Source organism: Bos taurus, chromosome 18, assembly GCF_002263795.3.
Source record: "Bos taurus isolate L1 Dominette 01449 registration number 42190680 breed Hereford chromosome 18, ARS-UCD2.0, whole genome shotgun sequence".
Classification (NCBI taxonomy): domain Eukaryota; kingdom Metazoa; phylum Chordata; class Mammalia; order Artiodactyla; family Bovidae; genus Bos; species Bos taurus.
In genome coordinates this window covers 41,952,745-41,973,823 of record NC_037345.1, presented here as the reverse complement: position 1 = coordinate 41,973,823, position 21,079 = coordinate 41,952,745, and positions in this window count along the sequence as shown.

The following is a 21,079-nucleotide window of genomic DNA, read 5'->3' as shown; positions in this document are numbered from 1 at the left end:
TCCTTGTCTCTTTTGGGGGGGTGTTTCCTCTTTACTTGTGGGCATTTTACCTATATCCCCTTGTTGATCAAAGAAATTGCAGATATCTTTTCCTGATCTGTCATTTGTCTCCCAACTTGGTTCACAATGTTTTAAATTGATGATAAATTGATCTATGGTCACTGTCACATCACCTCTCTGGTTGACCCTGGAACACACTTTTGCTTACTTGTTTGCACAAAGAGCACCTCCTTCACATGTCAGTTTTGAGGATTCAAGGAGATGGTGCATGTATTAATAAGTTCAAGAAGAACAGTGGGTGTAGTGGTCATAACGTTAGTACTATTGGCTTTTCATGGGGGTTTATGGTCTTTTCAATGACAGCTTAGGAAATAGCATAAGTGAGACAGTAGCTAATCAGATGCTACACCAATCTGTTACGTGCTCTTTCTCTAACAGAACCATCCTCGGTCCTGGGTAACTCAGCAGCCCCAGGTGGCGGTGACGTCACCTGAACCACGCAACGCACACAACCAATACGTTTCGCAAATGTCTATCACAAAAGGACATCTCCCCCAAGGACCATTCATACTTACTATGAGCTGTGAGACTGGAACTTAGGATCCTGCTCAGAGGTTTGGAAAGTTCCAAACCCATCCCGAAAGCCTTTGGTGTGTGGGTGCCTCCTCATCTGTCTCTGGATCAGATGAGCAGTGAGACTCCTTCTTTAGGAGAAATGACTTCAAAAGGCATCTGGATGGGACCTCCCTGAACTGCATTAAAGTGAGTCAGAATCACACACATTTCATGTCTCCCCCGAACACAGACTTGGAAATTAGAGGCAGAAATCTTTGTCAAAATGCATCGTGGCTGAGATAAGAGACAAGAGGCCATTGTAAGACAGTTGAGCTGTTTTAACAGAGCTAATCTCATCTGAGACAGCAGAGGTCTTCACATAGAAGAGGAGGCCCTGAACACCAGGCAGGTCCCCCAGAGGTGTCTCCCACTGCCAGAGGAAAGAGCCCTCCATCAGGTCCTGACCAGGGTCTGCTCTAGATGAAACCAACCTGTATCTTTCTGCTCCTCCAGACCATGGAAATCTTTACTCTCCAAGGCCCCTCTATTGCTTCTCAGGGAGCAACGATGGCTCCATTCCATTTAGCCCCTCAGGTGGAAAGCAGTCACCCTATCCACCTACTTCAGTCAACAGATGGAGAAACTGAAGCCATGAACAGAAGTGAGTGCCTTCAATGGAGCACAGTTGGTCAGTAGGAAATTCAGCTAGAGAACCCATTTTTTTTTTTTTTTTTTTAACTTACGAGAAGAACTCCCAAGAGGAGACTTCAGGGACAAAGTCTTAACCTTGTCAGCTTTTTATGTTCTGAAGTGAGCTCCTGAGGACTCAGCTACAGCGAAGGGTGAGCCAGGAAAAGGACCATCTCCAGACACAATGGAGAACGCAGTCGGAGAACGCAGTCTCCGGCGGCCCCTGGCTGAGGCGGCACAGCAGGGGACACACGTGTCTGCAGCCTCCTCTCCCCTTGCTTCCTGTGAGGGCAGCTTGGCCCCACACCATCTTTCATACCTTACCTCACCTTGTGAGATGGAGTGTAAGTGTCAGGGCTGGAATTCAAAACAATTTTGCTGAAAAATAAAGCTGGACCTCTTCCTAACATCACAAATCAGGGTAAGATGGAAGTGGATTAAAGACTTAACTATCAGAATTACAACCAGAGAACTGGTGTGAGTTATCTGCTGCTGAGTAACAAGTTACTCCCATACAGAATGGCTTAAAACACATGCATTTTCCTCCCCGTGGGTCAGAAACTTGGGTGGGCCTTAGCTGGGTCTTCTACTTCAGGGTCTCTCATGACTGCATTTGAGATGTCACCAGAGCTGCAAACATCAGGTCTAGACTGAGGAAGGATCTATTTCCAAGCTCATATGAGTATTGGCAAAATTCAGTTCTTCACTGATGGCTAGCCCGCAGTCCCCAGTTCCTCGCTGGCTATTGGCTAGGACTCTTGGTTTCTTGTAACAGAGGGCCCTCCAAAATGCTGCTTCCTTCAGCAGCAGACTCTCCCAGTAGATTGTCATGATCTTTCACCGTATAATCACAGACTGACATCTCATCATTTTTGCTTAGAAGTGAGACACTAATTTCAGCTCAACCTCCAGGGAGGGAGATTTCACAACCCTGTGAATACCAGGAGACTGGGACCTTTGGGGGGTCTTAATAGCCTTCCTATCACAGAATCAAAGAAAAAGAAATAAACACTGTTCAACCGAAGATACTATGAACAGTTAATATACACTGATGGAATGAGAGGAGATTACGGTTCCAAAACCGACAAGGAATTCCTATAAATTAACAAGAAGAGGATAGCAGCCCCAGAAGGGAAAAAAAAAGTACAAAGGCTATAAATAGTCAACTTGCAGAGAGATTAAAAAGGCTAATTAATAAGCACATAAAGAGATGCTCACATTTATTAGTAATTAGAAAAATGCCATTAAAGCAAGATAGCACCTCACACCTTTTTGACTGGCAAATAGACAGCTGGATAATGCCACGTGTTGGCAAGCAAATGGGACTCTTGGTACTGCTGGTGGCACTGGAGAGGAGCAACTGGTCCCACCTACTTGAACTGAATATTTGTAAATCATGTACACACCCTGATCCAGCGACTCTGCTGCTGGACATATATCGCAAAGAAACCCTTGCCTGCACTCCAAAGGACGCTCCTTGTAACAATGCAACCTGACCGCAACCTGGGTGCCCTCTCCTGGGAGAATGGATGCGCATCGTTATCCAGATGGCAATAGGACCAGAAGCATCAGATCAAGTGTTTACAGGGCAACACGGGTACATGTCAGAATCGTGGTGCTTCGGGAAATAGAATGAAATGAATCACAGGATCATTTACGTAACTTAAAATACGTGCAAACTAAATGCAAATGCACATTAAAACTCAACAGTTTCTTATAGGAAAAGGAGTAATGTAGGGGGGTGAAGGGGAATACATACAGAACACAAGAAAGGGATCACGTACAAACCAGTGACAGTAAAGCTCTAAAGGTGAGGAAAATGAGGACTTAACCCTCTGTCTCTGAGGAGGGGAAACGCAAACAAAACTGAATAAAAAATTCTGCACAACTGTCGAGTCCATTGTGTAGAGTGTTGTACTCTGCTGTAGGCAAGCACCCGATTTAGTCTGGTTGATCTGGGTGCCACGCCAGCTCTTTTGATCCCAGTACTCTTTTTTGACAGGAGACCTACTAATAACTGTTAGAATTTGTGCTTCTTGGCATTGCTTTGGAAAAAATAGTTTATGATAAATCAACCTACTGACATTGCCTTCTTTTTACTGCTCCAGGAGATCTGTGTGTATTTACTCTTGTGCGAGAGTGAGTGAGTGTGTGTGTGTGTGTGTGTGTGAGTGTGTGTATGTAGCCAAATGGTGATGATTTCTCCTGGGAATTAATGACTCTCTAGATTGATGCTTTTTTTTTTTTTTTTTTAGAATTGCTCAAAGGGTTAATTTGGCCAGACATGAACTCTTACATGGCTTGTAACTGTCTCCTACGACACTAAATTACTTCTCTATTTTTATCTTTTCCTATTTTTTCAAATAGCATCTCCAAATAGCAAATAGTGATCAAGACTGGACACTAACTAATTAAACTTTTGGTTAAACTCAAAAATAGAAGGTGTGAGGTCTGATGTGTAGGGGACACACACACCCCATTCAGCTTCCCAATGAGGTTCTAACTTCCAATATTATCAGCACCTGGCAGGATGAGACTATTTTATGTAAACGGATTCATTATTATTAATTTCTGCTGGCGCTGAACGATTTATGAACTGCTTTTCGAATGTAGAAAAGTGGTTCATGAATCAGAAGGAAAAATGTTCCCCAAAACCGGCATCGATAAATAACGACTTTTATTCATGGATCCCGCCCATGGTGTCTTTTATCTTCAGCCAGGATGGAATGGAAATTACCAAATCACTGCAGGGTTAGGGGTCGGGGACAAACAAGAAAGCAAGGGTCAAAAAATCGGAGAAGTGGTTCCTGAGACAGCACCAGCAGGCGGTGGGTGGGAACGGCTGCCTTTACCCTCCTGGGGCTTCTCCTCCTTGGGGCCAGCTCCTCCTTTACCTTCTCCTTCTCATTCCTCTGGAATTATGCACTGGATTAAATCAGCTTCCCACTTGTCCAACTGCACACAGGAGCCAGCATCTATCTAGTCTTTTAAAAACAATCTTCATTGGGTTCGTTGTCTCAAGACAGAGCTCCGCAGAGACTCATACAAAGCTGAGGGACAGCTAAAGATGCCAAGTCCAGGCCTTTCGTCTGGAGAGACTGCTTTGGACCTAGCAGGTAAGGACAAGGACTAGGGACTGTTTACTATGTACTACTTGATTTCATAGGATCCAAAGTGAGCATCAACAGGAGTTCTTTGGCACCAGCTCTACAGTATCCACGTTCTGCCAGTTAGAAAGGACTTTAGATCCTGCTGACTGCACCTTATGTATTTCAGGTCTGATAACCTGCAAGGCAGGTGGGCAAGGCTTTCCCAGCATGGGGAGAGAGGGGTTCTGAGGATGTTCCTGGAGCACTGAGATCTCTCTCATCTGGAAAGAGATGTCCAAGTGCCTGGACATCTTCAACTGCCTTCACTCGGGATGTTGTTGCTCGGGATGTTATTCAGTCTCTTGAGTCATGTCTGACTCTTTGCGACCCCATGGACTGCAGCACACGAGGCTTCCCTGCCCTTCACCATCTCCCGGAGTTTGCTCAAACTCATGTGCCCTGAGTCAATGATGCCATCCAACCATCTCATCCTCTGCCACTCCCTTCTCCTCCTGCCCTCAATCTTTCCTAGAATTGGGATCTTTTTCAGTGAGTCAGCTCTTCGTATTAGGTGGCCAAAATATTGGAGTTTCAGCTCCAACATCAGTCCTTCCAATGAGTATTCAGAGTTGTTTTCCTTTAGGATTGACTGGCTTAATCTCCTCATTGTCCAAGGGACTCAAGAGTCTTCTCCAGCACCACATTTCAAAAGCACCAATTCTTCAGCACTCAGCTTTTTTATGGCCCAACTCTCACATCCGTACATGACTACTGGAAAAACCATAGCTTTGACCAGATGGACCTTTGTTGGCAAAGTGATGTCTCTGCTTTTTAATAATCTGTCTGAGTTTGTCATAGCTTTTCTTCCAAAGAGCAAGTGTCTTTTAATTTCATGGCTGCAGTCACCATCCGCAGTGATTTTGGAACCCAAGAAAATAAAGTCTGTCACTGTTTTCATTTTTCCCCATCTATTTGTCATGAAGTGATAAGACCAGATGCCACGATCTTAGCTTTTTGAATGTTAAGTTTTAAGCCAGCTTTTTTCACTCTCACCTTCATTAAGAGGTTCTTTAGTTTGGGCCATTAGGGTGCTGACATCTGCATATCTGAGGTTATCAATATTCCTCCCAGCAATCTTGATTTCAATTTGATGAACCTCAGTTGGGATGGGTTTCTCTGGAGGCTCAGAGGGTAAAGCATCTGCCTACAATGCAGGAGACCCAGGTTCGATCCCCAGGTCAGGAGGATCCCCTGGAGAAGGAAATGGCAAGCCACTCCAGTACTCCTGCCTGGAAAATTCAATGGATGGAGGAGCCTGGTAGGCTACAGTCCGTGGGATCGCAAAGAGTTGCACACAACTGAGCAACTTCAATTCTCAGTTGGGATGGCACTTAGCAAGTCCTCCCAGGATGTGTGAATCCACTGGCTGTCTGCACCACTCTCCAGAGGAGAGAAATCAAGGTCTCAGTCGCCAGAAGAAGCCTGAAGTTACAGGGGAGTTAGCACTTTTGAGACTGATGCCAATACACATCTTCTTGGGCAGTATGGGGATCGGAGAGAGAAAAGCCACAGAAAAGCAGAAGCCCATCTACCTGCCAGCTCCTTCAATCAGCTCTGCCCAGAAATGAGCATGAAATGGGACCCTGAATGTGCAGTCCCTTCTGGGTATTCTTCACACATGTCTCTCCTTGTGTGGCCATCTCACGGTGTGTGTTCTTACGCTTTAACACACTCATTTTTAATATAACACCGCTTAATCTAGTATTCAGAGGCAGAGATGTGTTTCAGGGCCTGAAAGTAAATAAATTGAAAAAATGGGTTGTTGAAGTTGTGGAAGCTCCCACAGCCATCTCCAAAAGGATACCTCACTAGCCAGAGAGACTTCCATCCCCAGATAGCGCATGGCCTCGCAGCCAAGGTCAGTTGGTTTTCTGGATTAACAAATTCCTGCCTCCTGATCCTGCTGTGAATAATCCAGGAAAGTGCCTTAACGTAAATAAATAAACAATTTTACTGTTTTGTTTTACAGTCGTTCATCAGTGCACTATTTCTGGGCAGCAAATAAATATCACTCTCCTTATTCAAAGGAAAAGAAACTGAAGTTTAAAGACAATAATATGTTATCCTATCCAACAATAAATTATCCTACAATAATGTGACAAGAATTTGAAACCGAATCAAGATGGAAACTTTCCATTTCTGCATCTTTCTTCCAGAAACGTATCCAGTCAGTGATTGAACACCTTCTGTGTCCCAGGGCCACAGAAACAGAGCCATGTGCAAGACCAAAAAAGCCCCTACTTGTCCCCAAGAAGTTTGCATTCTAAGGGGAGGAGATAACTATAATAAAATGCCACAATGAAATCAAACTGGATGATGGAGAGGCAAATATTTTTCTAGAAAATGGCAGGGTCAGAGAAGTCATCTCTGAGAAACAGAGATTCAGTGGGGAGAAAAATGGATGTGGCAATGGGAAGGATTGAGAAAGAATTCAGATAGACAGGCCAGAGTGGATATGAGCATGACACATTCAAGTGACAAGCAGTCCGAACCTGGACGTGGCAGGGAGAAGGGCAGAGAGGTATGTCTAGAAAAGCAAACTGAGCCAAATCCTGTAGAACCTATGGAGAGGTATTGGAATTTCATTCCAAATGCCATGGGATACTTTGTTAAATGAGTGACTAGGAAGACTCATTTCAATTACTTCATTACCACAAAACTCCATTGAAGCAAGCACACTTTAAAAAATGCAAAGAAACATATTTTCTCCACCTATTGGCAAACCCAGTCCTCAAGGAGGCAAGAGTGGATTGGCTGTCACTGGGAGCTGAGTAAATCACCTGCTGCCTGCAAGTGTCTCCTCTGGTCTGTTTGCTCCAACATAAAGCCAAACCTCTTTGCTACTCGGGACACCGAAGGTTGTCCAACTCCGAAGAAGCAGAGGTTGAGAGAAAAGGCATTTGGGAATTAAATATATGCTTCCATCAGTTGAACTTTTATACAGATTGACTGCAGTGAAAAATTAGAGCTTTGTGTAATCCAATAGAGTAAAATCAAATGCCCCAAATAAATAAGTAGTTGTCTTTTTTTATTAGCTTTCCATCACCCCTGGATCCATTTGTAAGGTGCACTGTGTCGCCTCTCTCTTCATTGGCAAGGTTGCCTCTGAAAACTGTACTGTTTATTTGAGCTCAGCAATCAGGCTTAAATGTACCAATATATATTGTTCTAAAGTGTATATTTTTTCTGTCTCCAAAAGACATAGTGACTACTCCTTTTATGGGAAACCAGTTATTAATCCAGTAAGTCTGCATGAATCAATATCTTTGTGAAATGACACCATGTTCAAGTTATTTTATGTTATGTTGATGGTTAGCTAATTTTGGAATGGAGACATTTCTTCGAGAAATAGACATAGCATAATTTAGTGGTGAAAACGTCAATCACTATAGGTTGTATGTCTTTGTCCAGGCAGAAGCAGGGCAGATTTATTGAAGGAAATGCAGCTATATATTCCTTGCGGCACTCTGACCTAAAACATCCATTTTGCTTATAATTTTGTTTAGCAAAATGACATCAATGGCAATCACTAACAGAAAGACAATGCCAAAAGCCATTATTTCTGGACTCTGATTCAACAGCCTGACTGCAGGACAATATGGCGACAACTTCAACAAGGCACTGACATGATGATGCTTTCTCTGCTGACTAATTGACAGAGGGAAATCTGCACAGGACTAAGCAGTCTGCAAGATTTCGTCTGGGAAATACACTGCAGAATAACTGCTTTTTCCTCATATCTAACATCCCACAGAGAAGGGTGTGGTCCTTGGATTCTCTGAGGTTCTGCCTGAGAGACTCTTCTTCCTCAAGGCAGTTCTCCTTCCCCTGTGTTTCCCACGCTGCTGGTGCTTTAGGCCAAAGCAACAGGTTTGGGAAGGAGAAAAGGGGCAATCCAATGAACACAGCAGGAGAGGGACAAGGAAACAAGAACGTAGGGAGCCTCAGACTTTGTAATAACTGCTGACAGGTTGGACAAAGAAAATTCATAAGCCCATCTGGGTTAAACATCATTTAGATACTAAAGTGGGACAAAGTGTTTTAACGGAATTATGGGCGAAATGGTAACCTGGGAACATATTTCCATTCCTAAGTGAAACCAGAACATGCTCACTTAACCATGATAAGGAATTTCTCCACTAAACCAATAATCACCATCAAAATTAAGACTAGAATAATAAAGACATTTGTGGTAAATGATTCGATCAGTGGCCCGGATGAGTCAGACCTCCCAGTTCCAGGCCCTCCCACATTGACTCTGGGCTTGGCCACGTCACTTTCTTTGGCTAACAGCTCATCAGCAAATATGAATCAAGCATGAGACTGCACATTGGGGCTGCCCTGTCGGACCACTGCTGCATATGAAATAATAATAATGGATAGTATCTAAGGACAACTGTTTTTGAAAGGTTAAAACGTTTGACACGTGTTATTTATCCTTACATAGCCCTCTGAATTATTAATGTTACAATGCCCATTTTGTAGGTGAGAAAACTGAGGTACAACGGTACAAAGAAGTGAGTGACTGGCTCAGCATCATATGACAGAGGAGTGTTGAACCAGATGCAAGCAAGGCTGGATGGGGTCTGAGTCCGGGGAACTGCCTGATTCAGAGCAAGGAGTGAACTGTGAATCACCGTCCTTACTGCGCTTTCCCTGGCAACTCTCCTGCCCACGCCACCCAAACAAGTGTGAAAACTTAATTGCTCTTAAGCCAGGAAAGCTGGGAGTGTTTCACTATTTCTGGACTCTGGTCCTTTCCCCAAGGCTCTCTGTTTCCATGGGGCCTTATTCATAGTGCTCCAAAAGACCACATCAGAACATTGGCCACAAAAAGAAGCTTTAAGGATGAGTAGACATACATGGCTGCTAAAGACGCAGAGATGAAGATTTGAGAGCTCTTGCCTGAGAGTTCTGAGATGTCTTGGGACACCCAAGATTTTGCCGTTGGGGGTAAAAAAGATTTTCACTTCTGCCTAATAGAACATACTGAAGTGAGATCTGGGCACCTCTTGGCCTTCCTTTCCCCAGAGCAGATAGCTGCTCCTGGACTGTGGTCCTACAGGGATGCTGAGGATTCAGATGCATCATCACATTCTAGACAGGAGCATTCCCTCTGGCTCATTCTGGTCCAAAGCTCCGCTTCACCTCCCTCCCACTTTGTAAAGCTGCTCATGAGCTTTAGGCACTCCAGAAATCAGAAAGGGTGATACGGGATGGGGAGACACCAAGAAAGAAGACCATCCCCAAGACCTCGAGAACACAGGGTGGCCAAGTCAAGGGCAAGTTCTGGTTTTCATCTGCTACTGTCCCCCGCCCACCCCCCCACCCCAACACCACCATGGCGGTCCTGGAGAAAGATCTCCTGGCACAAGATCTACAACAGGGCACTCGGCACCTCCTGCTGGCTGGAGGAGAAAACGAGGGGCAGGGCTGCAGTGTGACTTGCTTCACCTCATATCCAGGTGGAGCTAAGAGCAGCTGGAGTGGGGGGTGGGGGTGGCAGTCATGGACACGTGGCAGAGGGGCTGGTTGGAGGCTGGGGTGGAAGGCAGAGCAGCTGGTGACCTGCCTTCCTACCCTCCAACACGATCTTAACTCCCTTACCACTTTCCTGCCAACAAAGTTCTACCGGTACTCTACAGACTGACAGTATCCATCCCCATAGAGATACTGAATCAAATGTCACCTACTGGGGGCAAAGCCTCGGCTGCTGACATTTAGTGATTACAGCACAGGGAGTTGCAGGGGGAGGAATGGGCTGAGAGAGAGAGCCGGGGTGGGGAGGGGGCGCCTCCTTTCTCCCGTCTGATGTCTCCACCTGCGGGGCAGGAAACCTTCATCTCAACTTGTCCAGGCTTCACAGGTCAAACACTGGAGCCAGAGCAAAGTCTGAAATAAAATTCAGCAGCAGGGCTCCACTGTCCCAAGAGCTTTCTCCCAAGCCTGAGCATCTATGGGACTCATGACTCCATTCATGGATGACAGTCATTTCCTGGAGAGAGTAGGGAGTGGAAGGGTTGCGCCCAACCAGCTCACGTAGAAGCTGTCTTCCTTTGCCCCACGTGGAAGCATTTAAAGACACCCATCAGTCCAAGGCACCCCTGGCCTCCAGCACTTGACTCCTTGGCCCCAGCAGGTGGGAGGTTTCAGTTCCAGCAGAAAGTATCTCCCTAGTTTCTCAAAAACACTCAGAAAGCCCCCAGGGTAGGGTGACCTGGTATTTCTCAGGATGCCTTGTTCAGCCTCCTTTGTCCCAAGAATGTCCATCTGAAGGGAGAATAGACGAAGTCTTGCAGGCATCTGATCTCAGTGCCGCTCAGATGCACTGCCCTCCTTTCCTCTCTTTGGGTTTCTTGCATGAAATGTTCTCCATCCCAGGTAGGAAAACCATTTCCCTGCAAAATATAAAATCTATCGCTGAGCACTGCAACGAGAATTAACCTTGATTACCGCAGTAATTTCCTAATCAAAACTGGAGACCTGCTAATCAAGCTGGAATTGCCAGCTGCTTGATTTTTATAGTAACATAACCAAAATTGAGCATTTGGTAAACAAGGGGTGTGGCTGTGGTGGGGAGACTGCAAGAAGGCGAGGTAGGGCCAGGGTCTGCCGGGCTGTAAAGAGGTCGACCTTCATCCATTGACCTGTCGGAAGGTATGGCAGGAACAGACGGGTGAAAATGCCAGGGACAGGACAGCCCATGGAAACACGCACAGGGGGTGAAGTGGGGGCAAAACCAGATTCTTCACATACGTCTCGTCTCGGGTTGGGTGGTGGGTTCCAGAATGAGGGCACTAGTGAGGATACTGATGTAGTAGGTCATCCCAGAAAACACGAGCGGGGATCAGGGAAGGGAGGCAGGTCATGCAGGAGGATCTGAGGGCAGGTTGCTGCCCTGGGCAATGGGACTCAGGCCAGATGACATGCACAGGGACCCTGTGTGGATGAGACACAAGTTGGTCCCACCCAACAGGTGAGGGCTATTCCCGGGAGTGTAGGCTCCCTGGCATTCCAGATGTCTCACCTGCAGATACAGGTAGTGTCCTGTAGCAGGCAGGGCTTGCTTTAAGAACACTGCATGAGAGCATCCTTGATGTGGGTGGGGCTCCTGCCAATGTTTACTGCACCACATGGCTCTTCCCTGACTTTCACCTCCATAAGAGACCTTAGCTTCTCTGAGAAGTACCTTTTGGGAAGAAAGCACCAAGCTCCCTCACATGTCTCTGCTCATGTAGCACACTCACTCTGCTGGGGATGTGGGGACAGGGTCAGCTAAGGAGCCTCCCCCGAGTCGAGGGATGTGTGTGTGCCCAGAGCACCTTTCCTTTTTGCCCCAGTAGCACCTGCTATGCTCTGCTCTTCCATTTCTATTTCTATCCTTTCTTGCTAGATGGAAGGCTGGACTGCACCCTTCTATGCATTCTGCAAGTCTAGAAGAACCCCTGGGACATAGTGCGTTCTGAATAAATTCTTGCTGATCAGATTTGAGAAATGAGCCTGGCTAAGAAACTATAGGGGCAACCTCGATGATTGTAGAAGCCCTTTCTCTTGAGTGATCTACTCCACCCTCAGACAGCCCACCAGATAGGAAAGATGAGCAGGATTATAAAGCACATCACACACAGGAGAAAACAGAAAACCTGAACTTAGGCTAGGCTCAGCTACTTGGGATGTCCATTCAATGGCCTCAAAATCCTAGGAAGCTGAGCTGAGAACTGGAGGGAGACATTCTGACTTGGAGCTACAGAGGCTGCCTGAAGCCACAGACTGTGTGACTGTGACTCCAGCCTGGGATTTCTGGCTCTGAGGACCATATCCATCTCTATTTCCTCTGCCAGCTTGATGAACAGCATGGCAGGTAAGGGTCTGCACCCCAGAGGTCATCGTGTCCTGCTCTGTATCTTAGGTTCTCAATAAGTATTTAATAGTTAAGGGTGGGAATCAAGGACACTTGTATTTAGCACCTCTCCCTGAAAGCAGCTTTCTGGGTTGCTGTGCAGGAAGCAGGCTGAAGGTGGGGCAACACTGGGGCAAGAAAGTCTATCCAGTGGCCCGGGAGAGATGATGACAGGGTGAATGAAGGGAAGAGGCGGTGAGCACAACAAGGTCATGGAAGGACACTGAGGTTAGGGAAAACTGTCTCCACACATCCCCATCCCCAGCCTGTACTCTCCCAGGCCTGCCTTAAGGAGGCTCAGGCTGTCCCACGTCCTCTCGTGTTAGCCTTGAGGAAGAAGATGAAGAAGGTTTTTCACCAGGGATCCTAAAATCATATGTGAGAGTCATAAATTGGAGCCTCCCCGAGGAGCTGGCCCTGGAGGAGAGAGTGAAGGGAGAACTAACCATTAGAGGAGAGGCTTAGCCTGAGGAGTGAGCCTGTGACAACCAGAGGTGAGGGGCTGCTGTCTTGAATGTGGCAAAGGTGGCTGAGGAAGACTAGAAAAGTCTGATGAAGCCCTTAAAACAGAAGTTGTATTTGAGGGATTTGGGGGTATCCTCTCTGCCTAGAGTATCTTTAGAGTCTGGAAAGACCCAGAAGTCAGGGAAGAATCTCCTCTGAGCCCTTTGGGCCACCCACTCTTGACGCCATGGGGATGTGGATAAGGAGAAACTCACCATCCAGTGGACGGCAGGGGGTCCAGAAAAAATTCCATCTGCTGCTCACAGTCTGCTCCAAGTGCCAGAGATGGCAGGAGTCTTCCCAGGAGCCTCCCAAAGCCTAGGTGATGCGTGTTCTATACAGGTATTCTGTTCCATAAACCCGACTTCAAACAGTATCCACTAGGGATGCTGCAGACTGCCCTGTGAGTCTTCCGTTTCCAGTGGAGCTTATAACAATGCAGCTAGTGGGCCCAAGGGCTTCCCTGGTGACTCTGGTAAAGAATCTGGCTACAAGGCAGGTTTGATCCCTGGTTGGGAAGATGCCCTGAAACAGGATATGGTGGCCCACTCCAGTATTCTTGCCTGGAGAATCCCACGGGACAGAGGAGACTGGTGAGCTACAGCCCACAGGATCGAAAAGAATCAGACACGACATGACTGAAGCGACTTTGCACACACATACATGCAGCTTCCAGACACTTCCCTTGCATTCAGAGGACATGTATGGTGCTTGTTGTATGGAGGTTGTTGTTTTTACTGTCCTTATTCTCTCCATAAATATGACTGGATGCTTCCCCGTTACTTAGAGGTGAATGATATGTCTTATGTCTGCTTACTCCATACTTACCCAGTTCCCTGGTGATGGGCAATCTGGTTAATTTCAGCCTTTGTTATTGCTGCACCAAGCTACTGTAAGCATCCTTCCACGTGACCCTTCGGGCAAAGATTCGGTCAAGTGTACACCCAGAGATAGAGAGGCTGGAAGGGCAGAGGGTCTGCACATCTCAGTAGTCATCCTAGAGGAGGCCAGTTTGCTCTAAGAGTTCGTACGATGCGTATTCCCGCTCAGTTCCCACATCCTCCCAGCCTTTCATGTTGTCAGATTGAAAAGTTTGGCAAATTTAGAGCAGAGGATGCTTTTTTATTTTGCGTATCATGGACAACTGGTGAAATTGAGCAGCTCTTGGTTTTGACCACAGGATTTCATCTAAGAAGTCTTAACTCTGACCATTTTTCTTTTGAGATGTTTGTGTCTTTACTATCTTTGTAGTTATTTATGTGGTTGGACGCACACATACTCTGGATTTGAGTGCTTTTAGTTACGTTAGATGCTACAGCTTATGGAGATCTTTTCCCCGCTACCAACTTCTCTTTCTTTCTCCTCCTTTTTTTTGGGGGGGGCGGAAATCCAGGTACTGCTGAGAAGATATCTTTACCTGTGGCACATTCTGGGAACTTCTTCCTACCTCACCTTCACAAAGGGAAAAGCCCCAGGCTTGGAACTGCTGCTTAAGAAGAGAAATAACTCTTGTCATCTGCTTCCTTGGAGCTTTGCGCTTAATAAAAGCCATGAATTCTGATGATTCCAAAGGGCCAAGATACCACAGATTACCCCTGTGTCTTCTCTGGTGTGGGTGGGAGGCATGACTAATTAATCAACAAAACCCTGTTCCCTGGACCTGGATACCACCTCAGAATCCTTCCTAACAATAGCGGCCACCAGGCTCAGTTGGAGTGGGCACGTAGGAAAATCTATATGCTGTCCCTGCCCCAGGATAATCAAGTGCATTTTAATCATCCCCGTTAACAGAGGATTCAAAGCCTGTCTACCTCACAATGATTATCTTATCAGAGTTTTCATTAAAAAGAAAAACCCAGCTAATTGGTTTGACCTCGCCATTTAGGAAAATGATAATAATAACAAGCTAACATTTATTGAGTGGTTACTATGTGCCAGACATGGTGTAAAATTCTTTTTGTGTATTTTCTCATTGAATCTGACAGCAACTACTTAAAGGGAAAGAGTGTCATGTCACAGGATAGAGGCAAAAAAAAAAAAAAAAAAACAGTCCCTCTGTTGCTCTCAAGGTGACCATTTCCTCTCCTTAGAGCCAGGCTACAAGAAGTCAGCTTTTCCTTTCCACCGGAACCATTATTATTTGGCATGGGTTTCTTCTGAGATGTTCAAAAACTTCCTGGAGCACAAGGAGGTCTCTTGGCCTCATGGATCTGGAGTGTAGCTCTCAGCTCAGCAGGGAGATGTTAGAAGGAGATTTCACTGGATGGTGTGCCCCGGCGGCAGGCCTGCCTGTAATGGGCCGTGGCCCCCATCTCAGACCACTGTGGATACCAGTGGTAACAAGTACATGCAAGTCCTGAGAACCATCCTCAGCCCTGGGGAGTCACCCCACCTGGAAATACCCCGGAGGTGGCCCAACCAACGGCAGACTAAAGTGGGAATCCAAAAGTCCAAACCCGTTTCCTCAAGGTGGGACAGCTCTTGGTGCCAGGAACACTCCAGAGCTCCCCATGGATCTGAAGGGAGAGTCCAGCTGAACTGGTATTCTCGTCTGGTGTCTTCCCTTATCCTCCCAGCTTCTTATCCCCCAGCATGTTACTTAGGACAGCACTCCCTTCATGAATCCCTTGCCTGGATGATCTATGTGCGCTTGGTTCCAAAGTTGAAATTTCTGAGCTTCTTTGCTTTAAAAGCTATTCAGTTTTTGCCATTGTGGTTCAGTCGCTAAGCCATGTCTGACTCTGTGACCCCATGGACTGCAGCACCCCAGGCTCACCTGTCCTTCACCCCAGGCTCACCTGTCCTTGACTACCTCCCAGAGTGTGCTCAAATTCATGTCCATTGAGTCAGTGATGCTGTCTAACCATCTCATCCTCTACCACCCTTCTCTCCTTTTTTTCTTCTTTTTTCAGCTTTATTTAGGTGTAAATTACCCAGATAACCACCCCAGTTCTCTCCCTTTGTTTTTGCCAATGCAAAGATAACCCTTCAAGCAAGCAGAGTTCTCCCATTCCTTCAACCTTAGTGGTCCTATTAAATGAGGAGGCCAAGGGCATCAGACCCATTTTTGACATGGAAAAACCAAGTCACAGAGCTCTATCCAGCAAATACCATGGATTACTTGATTTTTGAATCAAATATTGTTTCTCTTGAGCTGCTCTGAGCTTCATTCTGAACCTTCCTCACCAGCTCCTCATTTCCCAATGTCAGAAGTCAGGGTCTGTCCTGATAAGACAAGTGAGAACCACCCATCCTGGTTCAGTCAAAAGTCACAAGAATCTTCTGGGTTCTGTTCCTTTTCCAGGGGCTTCAATTTTGTACATCCAGGGGGCTGGCTGAGGAGCAGGTCACCGTTTTCTGACTTCCCTCTCACCTCGTTGGCTGCCTTGTGGGCAAGGCTGTATTTAAATCTCCCTGCTGTCTCCCTGGAAGACTGAAGAACCCAAAGAATTACCTTAGGACAGCGTTCCAGTCAACTAATCCTCTTCTGCTCCCAGGCGGGAACAAGCATCTTTTTAGAAATTCATTTGGAACTGCCAAACTGGCTCTAGGTTTCCACATGGAAACTCATATCAAAAGGTCAGTTGAACAGTAAGTATTGAAACAAGAGGTTTCCTCCTCTCCTCTACATCTGTGTTTGGGGTAGTGACTCTCGCGAGAGGACAGGTTACTTTGCACTCAGGAGTGACACTGGAGGCTAGACCTTCAAAATGGCAGAGCATAAGAGGCAAGAATACATGCAAAGTTTCCGTGTTGCTGCAGGGTGGTTTCCAAGTTCACTCCAATTTATTCCACCAAGAGCAACCTGCCTCACTTTGCCAAATCATGCAATCGTCCTCTCCCCATTACATCAAGGAACGGGAGATGGCAACACACAGCATTACGACGTCACAAATCAATTTTATTGAAAACGTATTAGGTTTCAGTAAAACTGAAGGATCAGACAACAGAAGAGAGGAAGCCAGGGGAGAGGAGACAGTGTACCAAGATTTACTTCTGAGTGCTACAAAATATTGAACTAAAAATAACATTAAAGATGAAATTTGTAATGAATCTCAAGCTGCTAAATTCCCCAAGGCTGGGTCTGCCAAAGGCTTTGCAGCAATCCTCTGTTCTTTGCTGTCTTTATTTAAATATTTTATACAGTTGTCTGTGTTCGTGTGCAGGGTGAACTGTCATTTATATTTCAGTCCACTCGAAAATGGATCTTAAGACTGTGTCAAGCTGAGCTCTGCACGGAGTGGGTCTGAGCTGAGAGGTGGGCCAGAATAGGGATGCTAAATGAAGACGGATGCTTAATGTACTTTTGGTGTACTTAGATTTGGCTGTCACAGTTTCTGCCTTAAACCTGATTTGTAATTCTATGGGTTTCGTGACATTATGATAAGATGAGATGTGCCTAAGACTCCCATTTAGCAGGGACATTGATGGGCATTTGAGTTAAAGAGAGTGGTTGACGGGAGTGAGGCAGGTTTCGGACCCCGCGGCTTAATGCTCGGCAGAGAGCGGGCTCCATCCGGAGCCATAGTATTTCATGCTTTTCTACACATTAGACTTTGCCGAAGTGGACTTTTGGAAGAATAAAACATCCCCAAGATAAATTCAATTTTCCCTAGTGTTGAACATAACTTTCTATGGCACTTGATGATTTACTTGAGTTTAGGTGAAAGAGTGCGTTTTCCTGGTCCGAACAAAGGCTGAGGAAGAGGACTGAGCATACATGAAGAGGCTGGGGAGAAGGTAAAGGGAGGAATGCAGGGCAGGGAGTGGGGAGACCTTTAGAAGAAGGGCTCTTGGATTCATCGCACGAAAGACTGCTTGTGTGTGTGTGTGTGTGTGTGTATGTGTGTGTGGTGGGGATGTGGCCATGTCCCTGATGAAGTTTCCATTTGGTTCTGCAGAGGGGCTGGGGTGCCTGGCGTATCACCACATACACAGTCTGATGAGCTATCCAGAGTGGGGAGAGGAAGATGTGGGAAGGATGGGGCCCCGAACACCCTATTTTCCTTCCCCAGCTGCTGGTCACACACACCTGGACTCAGCCGTCGCCCCCTGGGGAATGCCCCTCCGGGCAGCCTGGTGTAGGACAGACAGCTTCATCTCTTCCAGTAGAAGCCTTTCTGCTCCATCCCGTTCCTGACCTTCACCGTTCCCCTGGCACATCCCTGGACCAACCCACCAAAATTTTCACTTTCAAAATGTTCCCCCCAGTGCTCTGACACCCCCAGTGTTGCTGGCAATATGGCTCCTGGGATCTGCAGAGTGTCTCCTAGGAGGGTAAATGATAGTTTCTTCATGGTTCATATAGAAACATTTGTGGGGACATAGTTACAAGGATGTGGATGCCACCCCAGGCCCCTTGCACTGGCTCTTCTCTAAAAGCCATAGAGCTGGGATCAGCTCAGTTCAGTCGCTCAGTTGTGTCCAACTCTGCAACCCCATGGACTGTAGCACACCAGGCTTCCCTATCCATCACCAACTTCTGGAGCTTACTCAAACTCATGTCCATCGATCTGGGATAAATACAATCATATCTGTTTTTTCTCAGCACATGCAGGGGATAGCCAGTGCTGGGCAGCTCATTCTTCCCTTGCTGCCCCCTCCCCTGTCCCCACCTTACACTCCTCCCGAGTATTCCTACGTCTATGGAGGATCCAGCAAACACCACAGCTCTCAGGCTGACCTGCTCCAATCCGCACTCGGGCCCTCACAGGTGTGTGACACTGAGGAATCAGCCAGCCCTTGCTTTCAGGAGTCAGATGGTGGTCCTCAGCGTGATGTGTCCACGTCCTAACCCTCAGAATCTGCAAGTGAGTCCTTGTCTGGAAAAAAAAGTCTTTGCAGATGTAATTAAGAATCTCAAGATGAGGTCACTGTGGATTGCCTGCATGGGCCGTATATCCAATGACAAGTATCCTCATATGACGTGGAAGAGGAGATACAAGAAAAGAGGAGAGGGCGATGTGAAAACAGAGGCAGCTGAGCGTGATGCTGCCACAAGCCAAGGAACGCCTGGAGTCACCAGAAAAGGCAAGGAACAGATTGTTCCCAGGAGGGTTGGCAGGGAAGCACATGCCTGATTTCAGGACACCTTGACTTCAGGCTTGGGACCTCCAGAATTTGGGGAGAATAAATTTCTATGGTTTTAAATTGGTCAGTTTGTATCCATTGTTATGACCACAGGAAGCCCTAGGAAGCCAACATGCTTTCTGATCCTCAGTTTCCTTGTCTAAATGGGAAAGTTGTTGTGTCTAAGGGAAGTTTGAGGGCATGGATATGTCAAGGTCAGGGACAGCTAGCCAAGAGCTGTCACCGCTGACCCTTGTGATGTCCCTTCCTGCCCTGGCCTCAGACATTCTCTCTTTAGTATCTTCATATTCTGGGATGACTCTCCTGGCCTTGATCCTTCCCTCTACCTGCAGGAACCCTGTCCCACCTTCAAATGATGTGTCCTACCAGGCCATTTAGGATGTCCTCATAGACTGTTCCCTCTTGATTGCTGGAGGGTGGGACGGGCTTGACCTCAGGGTCATCAGGATCCAATCCCAGCTCCTACTGGACCTCAGGGAGTCAGAAGAGCAGATGTCCCTCTATCTAGAGTCCTAGGGCCTCTACGCAGCCCAGGGCTGTGCTGCTCACAAAGGCCTACACAGCTGCAGCCTGTGGTCAGCACTCCTGTGGCTGCCAGTAACGGGGGTCACTCATTCAGTCTCAAGAAATCAAGTGAGCTCTGTCATTAGGAAGCAGAGACCAGTGGAGGCACCCAGGGCAGGAAGGATGTGTCCCAGAAACCGGGAACACTGTCAGGCCCCACCTTGGCATCTCCTCTCCCTAGGCTTCCCTCTCTCTCCCTCTGCAGACCAGATCTTGCTGCTTCTTCAGGACTGAAGATAGAAACCCATGAGTTCCCAGTCACTGTTCCCAGCACACTGATGGCAGGAGGCTGGCTCTGAGAGCTGCCCTACACTCTCTCCTTTCAAGGGAAAGGTGATTGCGCAGCTGGGGGCAGAGGTCCACTCTGGCTCCACTGTACAAGGTAAGGGGAGAAAAGCTGACATGGCCCTGAGAATCAGTCTTGGTAACTGTGGTCAGTTCTCAGACATGGCAGGGGTGGGGCAGGGACAGCAGATTCCCTTTTTCTCCCCCAAAAGCTTCAACCATCACCCATCATCCCATCCGACCCTAGGCTGTACAATCAGATGACTTTTCTCCAGTGGGATCAAGCCTGGCCAGGCCTCTACCCACACTGGCCCAGCACCATGATTCTCTGCAGCTACTTGATGGCTTTGTAAGTTATGAGGCTGCTGCTGCTGCTGCTACTGCTAAGTCACTTTAGTTGTGTCCGACTCTGTGAAACCCCATAGACCGCAGTCCAAGTGATGAGGAAGGCAATGTAATTGGGAATGAAGAGGACTGGATTAAAACTTCAGCCTAGGTGTCTATAGAAACCCTCCCCCAAGGGCCCATATCCCCAGCAGACCTGTCCTGGAGATGCTCTTCATGTTGTGTGTATTCTGAGACTTCTGGAGTATGTCAGCCATCCATCTAAGTGTTTGGCTCCTCCAGCCCTCCTGGGCTTTGGAAGAGGTGAGGGCAGAGGCCAAGGCTGGGTGTGTCCAGAAAGACCTGAGGACTGACCTTTTCTTCTCCCTTCTACACACAGTCTTGTCCTAGGCTAGGTTAGCCATGAAACTTACTCCCATCTAGCAGACAATCTCCAAGCAGGGTGTTCTTGTTCTGGGGTTTTTATCCATCCTTCTCCATGCCTGCATCCTCAGTTGGCCTCCCTGGGCCTCAGATTCTTCATCTGGAAAATGAACATGGTAAGCTTGGGCCCTGGTGGTCATGAGCATCCTGTAAGATGCTTCTACAAAAGAAATCATGATATGAATGCAACACTTTTGGGAGGCTCAGGACGATACAGGGCCCTTTGGCTTTTGTGTTAGGAAAGCAGGGTGTTCACTGGTAGGTATGGAGTCAGGCACTTGGGATGCAGGATGGAGGAGAGGCTATGAGTGACCTGGTATCCCTTCTCAGACAGTGAAGGGCCAGGCCCTGGGGCAGGGCAGGGCTGTCTGCCTGTCCTGCTGCGGTTCTGCTAGGTTAACTCCCAGCGGGAGCACGCCCTGCCCTGCCCTCTCTTTGTCCCCTTAATCTCTCTGTGTTTCCTCACTGACCCCGAGCATGCACTGACTTGTGACCCTCTTGCTGCTCACAGAATTCGGGCATTCACACGGAGAGAGACAAGCCGGTGATGGGCTCTCGGAATCCTCCCGTCAGC